This window comes from Chiloscyllium plagiosum, unplaced genomic scaffold (genome assembly GCF_037043375.1).
Source record: "Chiloscyllium plagiosum isolate Xiang-an unplaced genomic scaffold, Cpla_swu_hap1 HiC_scaffold_13, whole genome shotgun sequence".
NCBI lineage: Eukaryota > Metazoa > Chordata > Chondrichthyes > Orectolobiformes > Hemiscylliidae > Chiloscyllium > Chiloscyllium plagiosum.
The window spans coordinates 93,679,449-93,697,858 of record NW_028270151.1 but is presented as its reverse complement, the minus strand read 5'-3'; positions in this window follow the sequence as shown (position 1 = coordinate 93,697,858).

Below are 18,410 nucleotides of genomic sequence, written 5' to 3'. Positions count from 1 at the left end.
AACCAAGGATATCATCCAATCAACTGTCTCATTATAAAATGCAATTTCCAACGGCTATTTTTTTTTCCTCAGCCGTTATCTTAACCATTATCTGAATTGTACCTTTTTTTTTCCTTCTTATCAAAGTTTATATTTTACTTTGACTTTGGCTATTTCTATCTATAGCAGTTACACAGCCTCGCAGTCTGTTGGCTGGATGGCTGGCTTGTGATGCAGAGGAAGGTCAACAGCGCATGTTCAATTCCCCACACAGGCAGAGGTTGCCACGAAGAGGACGCTATCTCAATATCGTCCTGTCACCTGAGGTATGATAACCCTCAAGATAAACCATAATTTGTGGTCTCACTAATGAGGGTCCTTTGGGACTCTATTCTATCCATATTAACATTTTAATTTTTCAAAAATACTTTTATTCAGAGAAAAGCTTTTTAATGCTTCAATGAACCAATAAGTACCCAACTGAAAAAGCAATGCAAATTGAACACAATTTCACCCATGTACTTTGTACATAAAAAAACAAGGTAAATCAACGGACCGAAGGAAAAAAAAATAAAAAACGAATAGTAGAACTCAGTGTAACAAAACTACAGCTCTCAATCTTCAAAAGCCTTAACTGATACACGTTCATTTGTTCGTAATTCTTCCTCTCTGGACATTAGATTCATTAGTCAAGTTCATCATAGCTATATACAAGTCCTTAATACAGAGGCAGATCAGCCTGTACCTTGGTAATTCAAAAAGGGCTGCCATGTCTTATAAAAATCCTCTATTTTCTGGTGCAACATACCTTTAAAAGAGTCCAAAGGGCGATGCTCCATGACGAGGTTACGACAACCCAATAAACCCCGCGGGTTTTCAGACACCCAACACAACAGAACTTTTTTTCTGAACACAGAGAGTGAGGGTATTGAAGTATTTTTTCCTCTGCAGATCTGAGTAAGTTAGACTGGGCAGGCCCAGGAAATGGGAAACCTGGTCCGTCTCCAATTCGTTCCCCAAGATCCTCTCCATCCCACCGAACACACCGCTCCTATAGCGACGGTGGAAGGTCAACAAACAATGAGTAAGACTGCCCATAGTCATTCTGCTTTAAGACATACTCCCATCTTGAATTTTGAGAGAGTATCTGGGGCCAGATAGACTCTGTGAAGAATCTTCAACGTCAGGGCAAGAGTCTTCTTACAGATCGAAATACTTCTTGCATTTTCACAAATATCCTCCCCTGTGTCCGAAGAGATCTGAACCCCTAACTCTCTTTGCAGAACTCAGTAAGGCACAAAGACTCGTCTGAGGGGCCACACTCCAACAAATGATAAAGGGTACTGAGAGAGAGTGTGTTCTTAGCACTAAGCACCCTCTTCTCTGTATCGGATCTGTACGGGTCTGTTAAAAGCGTGGTTATTTTTTGAATAACATCTCTGATCTTATAAAAAGAAAACAGAAGAGATCTCTACGCGGTAGTCTATAGTTACGACTTATTTAATCAAAGGACATTCTTATTTCTCCCTCAGATAAATCATCAAAGCAAGATACACGCACGAGTTGCCCATAGATTAAACATGGAATCCAGTGTCCCCCGTCGGAAACACGTTACACCACGTTTTGTGGTAAGAAATGAGGTTTGGCTATAGTTCCCTCGATCAGACACATTGCTTTGAAATTATTAATACTTATTTGGAAAAGGCAATACTTCGTAACCGTCCTCATTTTGTATTTGAATAGTAGTCTAATAATGGAGCACTTTGCCTGACAAGCTTTAATATCTAACCATATGGACGCCGAGGTCTCATTAACATCGGGTAAAGAAGAGCTTAATTGATAGCTTTTAATATCCGGGAGAGCTACTCCCCACAAACTGTGGGGTCGTTGTAATTTGGTTAACTTGACAAGAGGTCGCTTATGGTGACAAATCAGAGCTACATTATCCATTGAGTCTCCTAAATGTCTGTCTGGGAAACATCAAAGAAAGCATTCACACGGGGTATAGCAAACAAGGGAGGGAATTCATTTTAATAACAGCTATCCGACCTAGCCAGTCTATGGGAAGTGTCTCCCACCTTCGAAGGTCTTGTTTAATTTTGTCAAACAAATGCACAAATCCCACGTTAAATGTATGTTCAAAGATAGGATTAATGAACATACCTAAATAGGGAACATCCCCATACCCCCTGGGACCATTGAAAAGGAAATCAGGATTCTCCCACGGCATCAGGTATTACCCTGAGTTCGCCCAGAGGGATGGCCTCCGACTTTGTAAAATCAATGGTATAGCCGGAAAAGGCACAAAACGAACTGATGCATTGCATGACGTGAGGTACCAAAACTGTGGTATTAACAAAAAAATAAGACCTTCATCAGCAGACAATGTGATCTTACGTGAATTCTATCCCACTTCTGGGGCAGATATGTTGGGGTCCCTGCAGATGGCCTCCGCGAGTGGCTCAATCACCAACGTAAACAACACTGGTGAAAGGGGTTAACCTTGTTGACTGCCTCTCGAAATATTAACTTTATGGGATTGCACACAGAGAATCACTTTCAAGGACCGTCACCCACTTGATAAAAACTTTGCCTAGACCAAACCATTCTACCGTATAGAAGAGATACAGCTACTCAACCCAAGAAAATGCATTCTCTGCATCTAAAGAGATCATTAAGACATGTATAAGTTGCTATTGATCCGCTTGGATCATATTGAGTAGTCTCCTAACATTGTTGGAATATCTGCAGCCTTTTATAAGCCGGTATGGTACACTTTGACAATGGAAGAATAAATAGTTTCCATCTGTAATGTAAGGGACTCATACAGAATTTTGATATCAACATTTAGAAGTGAGATGGGCCTATGAGAAGCACAATATTTCGGTGTCCACCTTTTCTTAAGAATAAGAGAGATATGAGCTTCTCTTAAGGATGGTGGGAGGCAGTCGTGACTGTGCGAGTGACTAAAATGGTAAGCATCGGCCCTGACAATAGGTTTATAAATTCCTCAAAAAATTCACTTGGACATCCGTCTAGACCGGGCGCCTTTCCGCACGGAAGCTGCTTTATACCCTCCGGCACTGACAATGATGCATTAAGGCAAGATGCGCATTTGTGGGTTACCCCTGGAAGATCCAAGTTCTTGAAGAAAGATTCCAGTTTAATCCATCTATCCTCATAATGCTCAGTCTGATATAATTCGGAATAAAATCTCCGAAATGTTGCTTTAATCTTTATGGGATCGCAGGTCAGGGTCCCAGTACCTTCCCTAATTGAGGTAATGGCTTTGGGGCTCTCTCTTTCCTCGCAAGATAGGCTAAATACTTGCCTGGCTTATCACAATGCTCAAACAGCCTGTATTTTGCAAAAGTAAGTTCCTTCTTTGCTGTCTGTGTGAGCATGGAATTCACTGCAAACCGAAGCGTTGTGATCCTCTGCAGCCTAGCCACCGAGAGTCTATCACAGTATGCCCTCTCGGCTGCCTTCAACCGTGTCTCGAGCAAGCGTTCCTGCTCCAGCTTCTGCCGCATCCTAAGGAATAAGTATTCCTTTGGCATAAGCCTTAGCAATTTTCCATATAATGGATGGGTTACTGGTTGAACCTAAATGAATGTCTAAGAAAGGTCTGAATTCATTGCAGAAATACTCAATGAACTTATTATCCTGAAAAATAAAGGGATCCATTCGCCAGTGTCTCCAACCTGCTCTATTGCCCTTAATCTTAACCAATAAATATACTGCTGCATGGTCAGAAATGGTAATATTCCCAATTGTACAGAACACCACTGAATCGATGATTGCTTCAAGGTGAGGAAGAGATCAACCCTAGTGTGGCATTTGTGCATGTTAAAGAATAAAGTAAAATCCCTATCTGTGAGGTGTATCTCCCTCCAAACATCCACCAGCACCAGTTCCACACAAAAAATCCACTAATTGCTTAGATTGCAAACATGGGGGCTTTGGGGCATTCTGTCTACGGTGGGTGCAAAAGACAATTGAAATCTTCCCCTACAATAATGTGCTGCGAAGAAAGATTAATTAATTTGGAAAATGCATCTATCAGGAATTTAAGACTGTAATTACCAGAGGGTAATTACCATTCAAAATACCGTTTTATTCCACATATCTTTTAGGATTATAATCCTCCTGTGGGTGTCTAATACAATCTCATAATTTAAATGGAAGATTCTTCATCACCATCCTAGTATTAAAAGACGAGAAATAAACCCGATCAAATGCGCCCTTCTGTAATGACGAATGTTCCTTGTCATGCAACAGGACAATATCCATCCTCTCCTTTTTAAGGCTAGAAAGTTCCTTTTTCCTCTTAACTGGCTCCCCTTAATTTCCAGAAAAACCATTTAAGGACGATATTAGCCATTACACACTGAAACAATATTTGAACTCCAGATAGGAAGAACTCGAAGTACAAATCGCTGAGCACCAATGAAAAAAGAATCGTAGAGACTAACAAAACATACAAGCTAAAGCTATTACAACTAACAAGCTCTCAAACCGTTCCACAATTAATTACATACAAAAACAAACAAAAAAATGATACAAAGTGCCAATGGCACACAGGAGGGCATTTATTCCACGACCACTTTGTGGCATTTGCACGTCACAAATCCTTATCTTCTGCCCCATTATCAATACTGTATCCAGGGCAATTAATCACAAAAATCGGGATTGAACTGCCCTTAGGTAGGCATTCAGTCATCACGATCATCTTCTAACTCCCTCCAGCTTGAGCCAACCCCGACATACAAACTTAGCAAGAGAAAAGCGAGTAGTAATATTAATGAAGAAGTTCAAAGTATATACTCTACCCACCCTCGACTATAATTTAGATTAGATTACTTACAGTTTGGAAACAGGCCCGTTGGCCCAACAAGTCCACACCAACCCGCCGAAGCGTAATCCACCCAGACCCATTCCCCTTCATTAACCCCTTCAACTAACACTACGGGCAATTTAGCATGGCCAATTCACCTAACCTGCACATTTTTGGACTGTGGGAGGAAACCGGAGCACCCGGAGGAAACCCACGCAGACACGGGGAGAACACTACTTAATATCAGAAGCATTCAACAAACTTTTTTTAAGAAAAAGAAACATGATTATCGATATCCATTTAAACATTCAGCCTACTTTAAAGTGTCCACAAAGTTTTCGCGTTCTCTGGAGAGTCAATGCATCTATTGAAAGATCCACCAGTGCGTGGAAATATTGAAAGCATATGGAGCACGGCTGAGTTAATTAAGGAATACTGAATCTCAAGTTCCTTTAATCTTCTCTTGATACCATCAAAACGTTTTCTTTTATGAATCTATGCCACTGAAAAGATATGGAAAACATCATCCTAGAGCCCTCCTCTGGTTTTTTCCCTGTATTCTGGAAGCTTCCATAAATCTTTGTTTGTCCCTGCAACTATGAAATCGCACAAGGACAGGGTGAGGGGGTTGGTCTGAGCCTGACCTGCACGCTGTAACCGAATGAACTGTCTCACTCTTCACCCGTCCCTCTTCAGCTTCGAAGTGAAGGAATCGCTGCAGCCAGTTCTCGCAAAATAAAACCTCACTGGCTGATCACCTTATGTCCGGTCCAGCAGACCGATGATATGAGCATTCTTCATTCTGCCCCTGTTCTCGAGGTTGTCACCTTGTTCAGTTAAGGTATGGACCTGTTTTTCAAGGGTGAGGATCCGCTCCTTACATGAATGGATCACTGTCTCTGCCACTGTAGTTTGGCGCTCGACATCATCCGTTCTGTTTCTAAGGCTTTCAAGTTGCTGCGCATGTTTTGGAGCATGCCTGACAGTGGTTCTATCCTCCTGCTGAACTTTTCTTCAATCGTGGCTTCAATCATTTCATGTAACTTGGTGAACTCAGTGACCAAGGCCTGGTGAGTAATTGAGTCCATCGAACGAGCAGAGGGGTTGTAGCCGTGGCCACGGTATGCTGAAAGCTTCTGACGGGTGCCGTGTGTGTTTGGAGTTAATCGATCTTTTCCCATATTTTGTCATTTCCACTTGACAAAATGAGATTAGTAAGGATCTTGTAGCTCTTTTAGTGTGGACTTTTAAGTAAATGACTGTGGTGGGGTGTGGTAGAGCATTACTGTGATGCAGAGCTCAGCAAAGCAGACCTTTCAGATCTCTGCCATCTTGTTTCTCCATTAAAACGTTATCGATGTAACCATTTCGTTTAATTCCTGGATATTGTGGAGCCATTCTGGTGTCATTCAGTACCACTGTCTACATTTTCCCCAACACTGCACATTGCTGCCCACTCCTCGATAATCCTTGACCCCTTTGTGCTTCGTGAACCTTGCCTCAAAAATATTCTATATCTCTGCCTCCATTGCTCTGCGGGGAAGAGTGTTTCAAAGCCTCACTATACCCCGAGAAAACAAAAATAAACTGACTCATCGGTGTGTGAGATTAGTTTTATTTTTGCATTCTTATCTGAAAACGGATATAGTAACACTGGAAGCAGTTCAGGCTTATGCCTGAAACGTCGATCCACCTGCTCCTTAGATGCTGCCTGACCTGCTACGCTTTTTCAGCAACACATTTTTCAGCCCTGATCTCCAACATCTGCAGTCTTCACTTTCTCTTACTCGGTATCTACCTCCTCGAGTTCGAGACTTGGTGGAAACACCTTCTCAGCATCTACCTTGTCAAGCCCCCTCTGTATCTTGTACATTTCAGTAATATCATCCTCATTCATTTCAACCACAATGAATATTCGCCTCACCATTTTAGATGTTTTGAATAATTCAACCCCTTCATCCCAGGAAGCCGCCTCATGAACCAACCTAGTTACTTGCTGCATCAGCATGCTGACGTTACGTTTCATGCACAGTAACACTCCAGTCCCTTTGTACTGATCCTTTCTTGGGAGTCCTCTTCATTAAATAACAGCCTGCATTTTGGTTCTCAGAGTCATCCACAAACTCGGATGTACATTGCACTCAGCTCCCGCCGTCAGGCTATCTGTATAGATTGTAAATATCTGATGCCATCGGCCTGATATTTGTGATAATCCAATAGATACGTCTTTATCATAAAGATCCATTAATCCTGACTCTCCGATTTCTATGTGTTAACCAACCGTCATCCCATGCTAATATATTATACATCACACTAAGAGCCTCTGTCTTGTGTCAGAACGTTTATTTTGTGATACCTTGGGAAGAATCTCTGGAAAGCCTCATGTTGACCAGTTCCCTTTATCAAATCTGCATGTCAATTTCTCAGGGATTCCTGATGAAGGGCTCCTTCCCAAAACATTGATTTTCCTGCTCTTTGGATGCTGCATAACCTGCTGTGCTTTTCCAGCATTACTCTAATCTTGACATTCTCGGGAATCTCCAGTAAAATAATTTGCATGATTTTACAGAACAAAAATAGTTTCCCCTTCACAAAACCATGCCAACTCTGCATTAAGCTTTTCTAAATGCCCTGCAATTCCTTCCTTAATAACAGACTGTAGCAGATTCCAGGCAATAATGCTTAGGCTAAATTGTTCCCACTTTCTGTCTCATTCATTTCTTGAAGATAGGCGCCACATTGGAGGTTCTCCAGTTTCGCTGGAACACTCCTGCAATCCAGAGAGTTGTGGAGTATTTCACACAGCATCGCTAGTCACTCTGTGACCACTTCATTTAAAATTAACTATGAATTACTTCTGACCTACCTACCCTTAATCTTATCTGTTAGACAAAAACTTCTTCATTTTGTTAGAGACAGTTCAAGACCCTTCCTCCTATTACCATTTTGTTTATACCATTTATCTGCTTACAGTACTTTCCCCATGAGGAGTGATTTAAAATGCTGGTGCAAATTATCTGCCTCTTCCCTGTGACCAGTTCGCCAATCACACCCTCCTAATGGCCTCAATGTACTTTCCTCGCTTCACTTCTGCCTCAGCTCACACACATATCTTCAAGCTTTTCTTATGTAGACAGAAAAGCTCATGATGCTTGTGTTTATATTTCTTGCAAATTTATTACATCATATCTTTTCGTACACTTTCCTCGCTTTCTAGATTCATACATTCATATCGTGCACAAATAAACCATGCCCAACTTGTCCATGCTGACCAGGTTTTCTAAATTAAACTAAGCCCATCTGCTTGCAGTTGGCCCATATGCCTCTAAACGTTTCCCATTCATATGTTGGTCCAAATGTCTTTGAAATATTGTACCTGTACTTGTATCTCCCACTGTTCCTCTGGCAGTTCATTCCATACATACATCACTTTTTATGTAAATAAAAGTTGTCCCTTTGTCCCTTTCAAGTTTCCACGCTTTCACCTTAAACCTATGAACGCCCCGATCATGCAGAAAAGACCTTGGATATTCGCCCTCTCCATGCCTCCCATGATATTATAAACTTCTAGAATGCCACCTCTCAACCTCATACACTCCTTCTGATACTAACTTCAAGATCAAATGTTTAACGATATGCACTGCAAATTTGAAAGAATATTAAAAATGACAAGTAAAGAAAACAGCCTAAACTTCATACTGTTAGTTTTGCTGTATGTTACAAAACTAAGGCAGCATGAAACACTTACTAGCGCTAATAAGAGGTCAAGCACCTGAATTCCTTAGTATGAAGGCAGTGATGATGTATACTGTGAAAACGTATAGATCTAGATCTATTTAATACCACATGGTCAACATTCTCCCTCCTGTTCTCCTTCTGACTTTGTGTGGTTGTGTCTTCATTATCTTAAAATCAGTTAGAGAGAACCCCTTTCCCCCATTCACACCTTAATTTAAGCCCATTTTGCATCATCTTCTCGTTCACAAGTGCTAATAGCCCGTTTATCTTTTGCCACGCCATTTTTTCATCACCAGCAAGGGATTAAAAAGCCCAGTTTCAAACCCTTTTCAGTTCTGAACAAGTCACACTGGACTTGTAACGCTCACTCTGTTTCTCTGTCTCTGCAGTTTCTGCCAGGACTGCTGAGTTTCTCCAGCAACGAATAGGCACAGCACAAATTTTTAATTAAAGAAATAGCGAAGAATACTGGAACTAATAACACGAAAATTGCTGGAGAAACTGAGAACTTCGTAAAAGGGTCACTGGACCAGAAATATTAACTCTACATTCACTACAGAAGATGCCGCCAGACCTGCTTTGTTTCTACAGCAATTTCTGTTTTTGAACAAGTTCCAATGACGTGTGTGAAAGCTGCTCATACGCCCTGTCCAATACGGAGCGCCCTACACTGGGAACTGAACGATAACTCAAAGTTCACACATCCATTCGCTCAGAAACTGCATAAGGCTGACATCACTGACACCACAAAGCTCTTAATCATGGTCAGGGAGAAAACCAAAGGGAAATGTATTCAATTCAAACGCAGAAGATGGCATTACTAGAAAGGAAACGATTCATGATGAATATGTTAAAGGGTTTGCGTAATGTACCAAAGTGGAAGCATGACACCAAGGAGAGACTCTCAGCAGAATGATAATATTAAAATGTCAGTGTTACTGCATCAGAAACCAGGTGAGATCACTGAGTTCACGGCTAATGGGTGAATGAATCTCGATGTGAACTGGGGGACAGTCAGTAGAATGGAATTTCAGATATTGCAGCTCAAACTGGGCTATCATGTGATGCTGTAGACAACAGCAGCAACAGAAGCCGGATTGTATTCAAACATAATCAATAATATTTTCCCCAGGATATTCTATCAGTCCATCATTACCATCCAACGAGTGATGGTTCAGTGACGAGTGCGGGTGAACATGCCAAGGTCAGAACCAGGTGTACCAAAAGTTGATGACAATCCATTAAAGCTACCGCACATGAGTAGTTTCATTCCAAACAGCAGAACTAACATCTGATAGAGAGGACGAAATGATCCCAAGACCAGCAAATCAGATATTACCTCTGCAGTCCTGCCACATCCAGACATAAATGTCGGTGTACTATTAAACAACTTACTGGAGGAGAGGACACCAGAAATATCCCCATCTTAAGTAATGGAACAGCCCTATACATCAGTGTAAAAGACAAGGATATAGTATCTGCATCATACTCAGCCAGAGGTGTTGAATGGATGATCCACCTCACTCTCGTCATGATACCACCAGAATCACAGATGGCAGTCTTCAACCCGACTCTCTGTGTGGAGTTTGTACATTCTCCCCGTGTCTGCGTGGATTTCCTCGGGGTGCTCCGGTTTCCTCCCACAATCCAAAAATGTGCAGGTCAGGTGAATTGGCCATGCTAAATTGCCCGTAGTGTTAGGTGAAGGGGTAAATGTAGGGGAATGGGTCTGGGTGGGTTGCGCTTCGCTGGGTGAGAGTGGACTTGTTGGGCCGAAAGGCCTGTTTCCACACTGTACGTAATCTAATCTACAAAAAAATTCAACTCGTTACACGTGACATGCAGAAACAGCTGAAAACAGCAGATACAACAAAGGCAATGGGCCCTGACACCATTCCTGCAATAGGACTGAAGACTTGTGCTGCACAACAAGCCGTGTCCCTGGGGAAGCTGTTTCATTCCAGCTCCAGCTCTGACAACTCCCTGGTAATGTGGAAAAGTAGTCAACTACTTTCCGTCCCCTAATAGATGAATAATTAAATTCTGACAATTTAACACAACCTCAGTTCCTTCACGATAATCAAATTGGTGGGAGTTCTGTTTGACAGAGTTATCAAGCAGTACAGATCTCCTGCCCGAATGTACTTTCAGGAAGTGAATCTCCCGTGCTTTTCTGGTTTGGCCTAAAAGTGACTCCAGACACACAGACATGTAGCAAATTCATCAATGGTCTCTGAAAAGGCCAAGCAAGACACTCTAATGTATCAAACTGCTCCGAGGTCTTAAAGGATAAAACCGGACAGAATACCCGGCCCCAGTATCGGTTCCAGATAGGGGAACGGGAAACACAGACCTGTTGACCCTGCAGAGACCGCACATCTGAGAGCTTGTGACAACATTTACAGAGCTTTACCACAAACTGCACAGAAACATCGGGAAAGGAGCAGGGTATTCAACACATTAAGCCTTCCCCATTCTAGTTCATGGAGAAAATCTCCTCAGTACAGTTTTCCCGACACAGTATTTATATCCCTTAATATGTTTAAATATCGTGAAATACAAAATAAGCACTGCTGTAGTCCCTTTGGCACATCAATCTTACTCCTCGATTCAATATACAGGCAGTTCTCTGACAGTGCGTGTTTATTAAAAACGATCTCGCGGCAATGCAATTCGTGAATTGCGCACCATTTTCTATAAAGTGAACTCCCGTTCACTGTGACACGATTCATTGCCTGGCACCAGCTGAACAGCAAAATGCACAATCAATGTGTTCAGCTAAAACAGGAATGTAATTGGCTCTGCAAACCTTGAAACTGTGCCTGAAACTGGGAATATTAGTCTATATTTAGAAAGAATTTTAGTTAAAACCGGGGGAGAATCTTGGGGAGAACTCGGATTCAGCATCAGCATCACGTGGTCAGACAGCCCTGCGTGTCTTCTGGTGAAGAGCATGGTGAAATGTACAAGGCTGTAGTCAGTGACTGTAGTGTGATAGTGTTACATTAAGAGCACTATTGCATTACAATATATGATTTAAAGGTTTACTTATACTGTGCTCGTATGTGTGTGCGTTAGACTAACTTTAATTTTTAGTTTTTAACGACATTTTGCGGTTCGCCCCTTACTCGTTTTTTCCCATTGGTCCCATTATTAATATTGCACGATTTTCTGTAACACTGTATTGCACAAGGAGACAGCTACCGTGATATTGGATAATAACTTGTAAAGATATCTGATCCTCTCTCTTCATACCATACCCCTGCTCGCTCCCTATCCCTTTACTATATAGAAATCATTATTTATATTTAGTGCCTTGGTTTACACAGCCTGGTCTGGGAGATTATTTCACAGGTTCACCAGTCTCTGAGTGCAGATCTCATCTCAATGCAGAGTGGCCTATCTGTATCTAATATTGTGGCCCCTTGTTTTTGATGTCCCACCCAGGGAAATTATCACCCCTGCTTCCAATCTGTCTCGTCCTGACAGAATTTTATGGATTTCATAGAGATCTCCACTTATTTTCCTAAACCCCATGGAATACAGGCCCAGCCGCACCAGACTTTGCTCCCACAACAAGCCTATCATCCCAGAGATCAGTCTTGTCATCCTTCGCTGTTCTCCCTCAATGTCAAGTTTGTCCTTTATAAGGTAAGGAGACCAAAACTGCACACAATACTGCACAATGTTCGAAATGGGATCTCACCAAGGCCCTGTCCAGCTCCAGTAAAACACCCTCACTCCTGTATTCAAATCCCCCTGAAATGCAGGTGAATACACGATTTATCTGCCTTCCAGCTTTCTGCTCCTGCAATATTGCTTTCAGTGACTGGTGTACAGGGAGATCCAGATCCTTTTCAATGTTACAGCTCCCCACTTGTTGGGTCTGTGTACACTGGTCAGCGTGCCAATGCCAATCCCAATATTGACTTCTCGATTCAGATCTCACTGTCCTGCACTGACCTCGGAGGGCTGCACAGAAGAAAACAAAAATGCAGCTTAAGTTCCTTTATAGATCAACGTTTTTCAACCAATCCCTTTTCAAATGACAGGCTGCCGTTCTGTTTTTCCTTTATAAGGTCACAACAAACATATCCCCGCACCCCCATTGTTCTTAATCTGCCACGTATTTGCCCAGACACTCCATTTGTCTAATCACGTTGAGGTTTTTTTGACATCCTGCTCACCCACTCACAATCCGATATTGTTTAGTGCCATCAGCAGACTTGGAAATATTGTATTTGATCCCCTCAACAAATATATGATGTGTATTTGGAATAGCTGGGCCCACGCCCCAGTCCTGCTATATCCGCCAAGGGTTCCACTCGAAACAAAACTTATTTATTCCTACTCACTGCTTCCTGCCAGCTCCCCCATTCTAAAGCCATATTAGTCCCAGGCCCATAGGATTTGAATTTGCATAATAGGCTTTATCAAAAATCTTCCTGAAAATCCAATCGTATTGTATTGATTGCTTCTCCATAATTTTGCTAAAAGTCACTTTCTCAAATATGATTCCCATTTGATAAATCTCTGTTGACTTTGTCTGTACTCATTACTTGCAGTTCCAATACTTCCTCTAAACTGTTTGGTTGCTAATTTCATTCTATTCTCTTTTTTCTCAACAGACTAATGTTTGCTAGTATTGTTGGGAAGTTTTCTTTTTTGTTTTTTTTTTCTGTGAAGACCTAACAAGAAGTGGGCGGCACGGTGGCACAGTGGTTAGCACTTCTGCCTCACAGCGCCAGAGATCCGGGTTCAATTCCCACCTCAGGCCACTGACTGTGTGGAGTTTGCACGTTCACTCCGTGTCTGCGTGAGTTTCCTCTCGGTGCTCCGGTTTCCTCCCACAGTCCAAAGATGTGCAGGGTCAGGTGAATTGGCCATGCTCAAATTGCCCGTAGTGTTAGGTAAGGGGTAAATGTACAGGAATGGTTGGGTTACGCTTCAGCGGGTTGGTGTGGACTTGTTGGGCCGAAGGGTCTGTTTCCACACTGTATGTAATCTAATCTAAACTGAAGTATTTGCTCCATAGTTCTGCTCTTTCCCTGTCCTCAATTCTCTGGTATCAGACTGTAAGAAAGCTGCACTTTTTTCCTTTAATTTTGCCATTGACATATTTTCAGAAGATATTACAATCTCAATCTTAAAACCCTTGTTAATATACTCTTCAGAAACAGATCAATTCCTGGTCTTAAGCCACTCAATGATTGACCTTCCACAGTCATGCAAACATAGAGGCACAGACTTTGTACCTTCAGAAATACAGCACGGTCTACATTAGCCCCACTTTCCGACACAAGACCCGTGGCCGTGAATCTTCTGGCATTTCAAGTGAACAGCCGTGTATTTTCTAATGGTTGTGAAGTTACCATGACAACTCATCTGTCAGGCAGGGCATTACTGACCCCAACACCCTCTGGTTGAAAAACAATCCTCAATTCCTCTCCAAATCTCAAACACATCACTTTAAAACGTGCTCCATTGTTCTTGGTCATTTGACTGAAAACAACAGCTGCTGTCTATCCATGTCCCTCGGAATACTATTCCTTCTGAATCACAGCCTTCTTGCCTCCAAACTAAACAACCCGAACTTATCCAGCCTCTCTCCATAGCTGTTATGCTCTATCCCTGGGAACATCCTGGTGAATCTTCTCTGAGCCCCCTCCACTACAATCAGATCCTTCCTGTAATATGGTTTCCAGAACTACATACTGCATTGCATCTTGGCCAAACCAAAGTTCCACATAGCTCTTATAATCTATGCGCTGATGAATAAAGGTTATGTTAACTTCCCCCATACTTACTCAAATTGTGTATTAACCTGTTTAGTCACATTCAAGGAGGTGCTGCCATTCATTGAGTACTCCCCTGTCTGGTTCCTTCTTCTAAAGTGTATCATCTCATATTTATCAGGATAAAATTCATCTGCTATTGATCTGTCCATCTGACCATTCCAACTGTATCTTTCTGTAATATAAGGCCTTTCTCCTCACTGCGAACAACCTGGCCAATCTTTGTATCAAACACAAACTTAGTTGTCATACTCCCGCCAACCCCATCTATATTCACAGTTGCATAATTTATGAGAACCATAAATAATAAGGTTATAGTTCACACAACACCAGATTGTAGTCCAACAGGTTTATTCGGAGGCACAAGCTTCGAAGGGCTGCTTCTTTTTCTGGTGATGTCAACTTTGCCTCTGAATAAACCTGCTGGACGATAACCTGGTGTCATGTGATTTTTAGGTTTGTTCACCGCAGACAAACACCACCACCTCCGAATCAAAAATAATAAGGGACACGGCACTGATCCCTGTGATACACCATTGGACACTGGTCTCCAGTCACTCTAACAGCCTTCAACCATTACCCTCTGTCTCCTAAGACTAAGTTGATTTGGATGCAAGATTCTGGATCAAAGGTGCTGGAAGAGCACAGCAGTTCAGGCAGCATCCGAGGTTTCCAGCATCTGCAGTCATTGTTTTTACCTTGTTGATTTGGATGCAACTTGGAAAGTCACTAATGACTCCTACCTGTTCCCTTGTTATTCTTTTCTGCTTGACACATTTGCAGAATATCTGGGGATTCTCCCTAATCTTACCCTGCCAGCAGGATTCTATGCTGCTGTTTTAGACAGTTCTCACCGAGTGATGAATTTCCTCATTATTACGGTCTTAAGTGGCAAATCCCTTATCTTGCCATCATTTGCCTTGAATGTGGATAGGACAGCCAGGGAGGTGTTCTGTTAATTTCCAAATTGTCATATGTTTTGTGAATTTCCTAAATTTCACCGTGACCCACCTCTCAGTCTTTGAAAATCTGGAGAACATAGGCTGAGTTTCCTCATCAGTAAACTTTGTTAACTGTGGCATTAATCTGGAGAATGTCCATTGCACTTTCTTTGTAGTCAGTCTATTCTTTCTCAGATTGGGTCACCAACACTTAACACCATGGATGCAGGTTTGGGAGGTTCATTTCCAGAGGTTTCATTACCTTACATCTTCAATGGACCTCATGCGAAGCAATGGTGAAAATTCCTGCTTTCTATTGGTATGTTTGGGTTTCTTTGGATTGTTGATGTCATTTCCTGCGGTGATGTTATTTCTTATGTTGAAGTATCTTCCTGTTGCTTTTCTCGGGTGGTGGTAGATGGGGTCTAACAACTAAGAGCACATCTAGTTAGACATCTGTCAGAAATACATAAATATTCTCTCCATTGTTGCTGTTAATTTCTAAATATCCAATATTATATGCTGTATAATAGATTCCAACCGTTTCTCTGCAGATGTCAAGTTAATTGGTCGGCAGTTCTCCAAACTATGTATTCTTGCCTTTATAGATGCTTGGATCCCTTCCATTAATCTATCGTGCTTGGACCACATTCACTAACTTCCATTTATCCACAATGGCTTCCTGCCTCTGCAGGATGCAGGAAAATAAAACACAGTCATCGACAGTGCAATTAGTACTTCTATTGCTGATTTATGCCTGGCATTTTAATATGACACACATCAGGTTTGTCAGACTGAGCAATGCTCAATCCTGTTACACTTTCAAATATCACCTTGTTACTGATATAAATTGACTTTATGTCTTTAGTTGCACAAGCCCTACAATATCACTGGGTATTACTGGGTGATTTTGTGGAAATTCCTCCATGAAGATAGATGCATAGTAACTAATTATTTTCTTGACCATTTCCCTGTTCTTCGCAATAAACTCTCCTCTCCCGATTACAGATTTCCATATTTGACCTTGCTTTTATTTTGTTTCCTTTGATATACAGATTGGAGATTAATGCAGTGTTTTTTGTTCATGTTTGTTAGCATTCATGTTCTCTTTCAGATTTCCTTATCAGTTTCGTTGCCCTCGTTTCTGGATCGTGAATTTCTAAAATTCTCAGGTTTCCACAATGACTGAAATTCTTTCAAAACCACTTCATATGATTAATTCAATTTCGAATTTGTTATGTTAAACATCATTGTGTCACTTTCCCTTTCTTTGATGTTTGTACCTGAAATAAATAGACGTAGTTTTCAGACATTGGATTTCTATTAATCTTCTGATCTGACCAGATATGTTCAGGAGCACTGCAGGAGGACAGAGAAGGAATTGCGGGGGCCCTGGCTGATATTTGTGCATCATGTCTGACGAACGGGGGAGGTCCCGGAGGCCTGGAGGGTAGCGAATGCTGTGCCCTTACTCAAGAAGGGCTAGGAAGAAAAGCCTGGGAACTATAGCCCAGGAAACCTAAAATCTGTAGTTGGTGTCTTACTGGAAAAGGTTCTGAGAGATAAGATATACATGCATTTGGAAAGACAGGGTGTGATTAGGAGTAAGATTAGAGTGGTGCTAGAAAAGCACAGCAGGTCAAGCAGCATCCGAGGAACAGGAAAATCAATGTTTCAGGCAAAAGTCCACCATCAAACTCAGCACTGCTTTGTGCATGGTAGATCATGGCTCACAAATTTGTTACAATTCTTTAATGATGTGACCAGCAACGTTGAGGAGGGCAGGGTGGTATACGTAGTCTCTATAGATTCCAGTAAGGCCTTCACTGAAGTTCCAAATGGTACGCTGCTCTGGAAGGTTAGATCGAAAGTAATTGAGGAGGAGCTGCCAAATTAAATACAAAATTGCATTGATAGTAGGAAGCAGAGGGTAATACTGGAAAAATGCAGGTCAGACTGGAGGCCTGTGTCTAGTGGAATGCTTCATGGGTTGGTGCTGGGACCACTACATATTACATGTATCTATGATTTAGATGAGAATGTTTAGGCATGATTTGTAAGTTTGAAGAGGACACGAAAATAAGCAGCATCATGGAGAGTGAGGACATTTATCAGAAATTTCGGAAAATTCAGCAGTATCTTGATCAGCTGGAGAAGTGGCTTAGAAATGGAAAATTGATTTTAATATTGATCAATGTAAGTTCTTGCATTTTAGAAAATCAAATCAAGGTTGGAGTTTCATGGTGAATAGTTGGTTCCTAAGGAGTGTAGTGGAATAGAGGGACCTTGGAATTCAGGTGCATGGTTCTCTGAAAATTGGATCAGAGGTAGACAGGTCAGTGAAGAGAGTTTTTGGCACACTGTCCTTCATCAGTCTATATCACTGTGTATCAAAATTAGCTAGTTACGTTGCAGTTATACAGGACGCTGCGGAGGCCATATTGGTAGTGTAATGTTCAGTTTTGTTCACTTTGCTATAGGAAGGATGTTATTAAACTGGAAAAAGTGCAGAAGAAATTTACAGCAAAGGACTCAATGGTCTGTGTTATAGGGAGAGGTTGGGCAAGCCTTTTACTTAAGATGTATGAGGCTGATTGGGAATCTGATAGATGTGTATAAGATCATGGGAGGAATGGACAGAGTGAATGCACTCAGATTTTTTTTTTCCCAGAGTTAGGCAATTACTGACAAGAGGACATCAGTTTAAGGTCAGAGGGGAAACAATAAGAGGGATCCTGAGGATCAACTACTTTTCACACGGGGGTGATACGCATATGGAATGATGAACCAGCGGAAGAGGTTGAGGCGGGAACATTCGCAACATTTAAACGGCATTTGGACAAATACCTGGGCAAGAAAGGAATAGAAGGATGATTGGCAATAGCAGGGAAATGGGGTTAGTGTGGATGGACATTTTGGTCGGAATTGACGAGTTTGGGCCGACGGGCCTATCTCCGTGCTGTCGGACACTATGACTCTAACAACCATTGCTTGTCTCCCACTGAATGTTATATTGTACTTTCCCAATTCACTGGAGCTATCTTGACCCGCTAGCCTCCAGTCTTCCATGATGTTTGACTAGAATGTTCAAGCATTCTATATTGTATGTTCACGCCGTGG